Source organism: Vombatus ursinus, unplaced genomic scaffold, assembly GCF_900497805.2.
Source record: "Vombatus ursinus unplaced genomic scaffold, bare-nosed wombat genome assembly UNPS02014787.1, whole genome shotgun sequence".
NCBI classification, from domain to species: domain Eukaryota; kingdom Metazoa; phylum Chordata; class Mammalia; order Diprotodontia; family Vombatidae; genus Vombatus; species Vombatus ursinus.
Genome location: NW_020954565.1, coordinates 4560804 through 4565114, shown reverse-complemented (window position 1 = coordinate 4565114; position 4311 = coordinate 4560804).

The window sequence follows — 4311 nt, the reverse complement described above, 5'->3', positions numbered from 1 at the left end:
TGGTGATGTGACTAGATCTTCTTTAACCAATAAATTCCCCTTGAGTTTGGGAGAAAGTTTGTGTTCAGGAGTATGCAAGATGAAATCACAGAGGGAGATGTAGGTCACTAAGATTTGGAAGGAACAAGTCAAAAACTTGATAATAGTAAACATGTGACCTATCAGGCCAGCTCTGCTTAAGGGGCACCAGACAAAATCCCTCTCAGCCACCACCAGCATCACTGTATTCCCCTCAACCCAGGAAGCTAAAGAGTTAAAGGGAGAGACTCTTTTATGCATTTAACAAAAGGGCAGGTGTTTGTAGGTGTACTGTGGAGGAGGCTTCTGACTTTTTTATTCCCTGGATTATGTTTAACTTGTCACCCTGTCATCTTTCTTTTGTATTTCTTATACTCCCCTTTAACATCTTCACCTTCCTCTCCCCGATTCCTTTGTTCCTCGAGATTTCGAGGGTCATCAAGATTCCAAAGTCATTGTCAAGACTCTGACATGTTGTCAGTAAAATTACAATTGGCGCAATTGTCCGCCTTATAAGTTGATAACCTTCTTGTTGACTTTGAAAAGGTGTTTTTAGACAATTCTTTTGTTCTCTGTTCAACTTTCCTTATTCATAATTGGCAGCACTGGGTTCAGTCAATATTGCTAGGCACTATACAGCAACAGATAATAAAAACTTCTCTGTATGAGTATTTTTTTTAGATTTAGCATTAGAAAGGACTTCAGAGCTCATTTAGACAATCAATCAACCAGAAAGAATTCATTAACTGCCAACTATGTGCCAGGTATTATACTGGACACTAGATTTTTTTAAATTTCAACAACAGTTTAGATACACTGATGGATAGAGGGCTGGCCTTCCATTCAGGGAGACCTGAGTGCAAATCTCATCTCTGATACATACTAGTTATGAGACCCTGGAGAAATCACCTAACCTCTTAGTGTCCAAGGCCACTTTCTAGGCCTGTAAATCACAGACTAAGTGCCCTGGTAGAGGAGTTCTTCACTAGGAGCTCCCAACACTGATGAAATTGCAAGTCTATCATGATCTCTATCTCTATAAAGAGAGATATGTCTATAGAAGTAGATATTCATAATTATAGACATAGGTATAGATAAATATCGAGAGAGAGAGAGAGAGAGAGAGAGAGAGGGAATACCTGTTCTGTGCTGGGTACATGGTGAGAAGTACATTTCAGCAAGATAAGATTCCTGTCCTCATGGAGTTTACATGTTATAGAGGGAAAACAAATATACACAGATAAAGATAACATATGATAAGTATATTAAAGAGGGATAAAACAAAGCGTTATAAAGTCTGAACTGAAGAAAGTGTTATAAAGTCTACCAGAAGAGAAATCAAGGAAGGCTTCCTGAAAGAAGTAACATTTAGATTGGTCTTAAAAGGACGGGGAGAAATCCCTAGTCTTTCAACTGTTTGGCTTCATCTCAAAACATAGAAATAGAAAGAAAGAACAAAATTTAGAAAGAGGCAAAGTTAAGTTTGATTTAAAGTAGGAGAAGATTCCAAGGGATGGATAGAATATGAATCTATGGATAGCATTCTCAATAAAAGCTCCCCCCGATTCTGCTGAAGACCCCAGTGACAGGAACTCCACTATATGGCAAGGTAACCCATTCTATCCAAACCTTAGACTATCTTCAAGAAGTTTATCTTTTAGAGATATCAAGTGAATGAATAAATTATTTTTTATATTTTATATCCATGTTGTGTTTTTTATTTGTTTATTTGACTTGGGGAGCAGTAAGTATTGGATTTTGAGTAGAATGACAGTCTCTGCTGCTTACTAGCTATAAGACCTTAAGTAAGGCACTTAACTCCGGGCCTAAATTTCCTCGTGTGTAAATTAGGTGGCCCAATGGATAGAGTACCAGGAATGGAGTCAGGAAGACTCATCTTCCTGAGTCCAAATCTGACTCAGACACTTAACTGGCTGTGTGACCCTGGGTAAGTCACTTAACCCTGTTTGCCTCAGTTTCCTCATCTGTAAAATGAACTGGAGAAGGAAATGGCAAACCACTCCAGTATCTTTGCCAAGAAAACCTCAGATGGGGTCACGAAGAGTCAGATACGATTGAAAAATGGCTAAAATGTCAATTAAAAATTTAGAATATTAGAGAGTTGCCTGGGACACTAAGAGGCACTGACTGGCCTGGGGTCCCAGAGTCAGTATTTTTCAAAGGTAGTACTTGAACTGATGTATTTCTGACACTGAGACAGCTCCCTTTCCATTACGTGGCTTAGCTCTACCTCTCTCTGGAAATGTTAGCTATTACAATTGCTTCTGAGGTTCCAGGAAAGCTGTTGGAGCGTCAGTCAATCAATCAGTATGTCAGCATACAGGTGGGGAATGGTGGAAGGTGGATTAGAGCATAAAGCAGGATCCATGATGTACCAAGCATTGCATTAGTTTGCACCATTTAATATCAGGCATTGCAGCAGTTTGAGACCTACCAGTATAGTTGTATTAGAAGAGAAATCAGTCTGTATTGCAGATTATGTATTGCCTGTTAAGTTCTGGACACCTCCATCTCAAAGATGTGTAGAAGTCTTTTGGCTATGCAAAGTACTGCCAACTACAATTCATGATTCTTCATGAATCAAAGGTTACATTTACTCAAAATAAGCACAGAGAAGAGAAATGAGGAGGGAGGGAAGAATAAATTTGTTCCCTTCCTCAGTTTCCAAAGTAACATTGTGAAGCCAAAAAGGAAGCCCAGTTGAAATGTACTTTTTACCTTGATAGTTGCTAGACACTAGAATGGGTTACCAGGAAAATCAGTTCGTCAACTAGAATGCATTAAGCACCTACTATGTGCTAGGTACTGTGCTAAATGCTGGGTTTACAAAGAAAGGGGGGGGAGTGCCTGTTCTCAAGAAGCTCCCTGAATATATTTAAGAAAACAGTAGATGATCACCTTTCTTAGATACAGGACTAAATGAAGCAGGGGTGAAAATAGATAATCTCCTGGGATCCTTTCCAGCTCTCTGATTTAAACAATAACCATGGTTCCATCTTTCTCCAAGAGAATTTGTCTTAAAGAGAGGAGAGAGGATATCAACCAAGTTTCCAGAAAATCCCAGAATATCACTAAGGAAGGCAAGCATGGTTGTTCCCAACATTGTAGATATGCATTGTTCTCATGATTTTTTTTTTTGCTTTTTGGTGAGGCAATTGGGGTTAACACAGGGTCACACAGTTAGTATAATAAGTATCAAGTATCTGAGGTCATATTTGAGCTCAGGTCCTCCTGACTCCAAGGCTGGAGCTCTGTCCACTGTGCCACCTAGCTGCCCCCTGATGATTTCTTACTAGAAATTCTGAGGTCCACAGATGTGAAATGTTACTTACACTATGTACTTCAGACATCCGGTTTCCTAGAAGTACAATTAATCAATACAACTTATGTGGGATGCTCATGATCTGGAATAGGCAATTGACAATTTGCAATTCTATAAGTTGGTATTCTCAAAATTTATTGCAGATGTGTGTGTATATTATATGTTTTTGCAAAATATGAGACAAAGGCAAACTGAGGAGAAGTAAAAACCAGAAAAAGGAGTGCCTTCTTATAGCTTAAAGGGACTTCCTGGTAGTAAGGAAGTAATCAGTTGGTCGGTCAATCAATTCTATTGGGCCTGCTCTGTGCTAGTTATGGCCCATAATTCCAGGACCTCTGGTTCAGATGGAAGGGTTGTATGTAAAGTCTGGTCTTGTTTTTATTTTTGTTTTTGTTTTGTACAATATTCCATTTCTTCTTCTCCTTTTCAAAAGAAATTGAAAAGGAGGCTTTCTTCCCTACATATCTAATTCTTTTCCTGGAAATGGCAAAAGGAAACCAGTGACTCCAAGAAAAAGATAGCCTTTCTTGGAAATGCCAAGATCAACTGAATCTATCAGGCTCTGGGCTCCATTCCACCTAGCTTTTTATTATCAAAGTCATCAGGAACTGGCCTCCCAATTCCCAAAGTAGCAAATCCTGGGCAGCATTGATCAGAAACGAAAATTTCAGGGGCTGTATTCACTGTGAAATGGTGCAAAGTTTGGGTTCTTTTGAAAGAAGGAATTGAGGAGTAATGAGGAGCCAGTCTTTGGAAAAACTGAAATTAGTCAACATTTGAGCACTCACCTTTCATTTTCTGGGTCCCTTTTCTCCCCTTGTTGAATCTTTGCCTCTTGCCTCTGCTTTTCCTATAATCAGTTCAGCCTTTCCTTGCCCTCAGGATTCTTAATGCTTATTTTAGTGAAAGCCGCTGCTGGACATATTTCCTGCTAGACAGGAGAGGCTGAG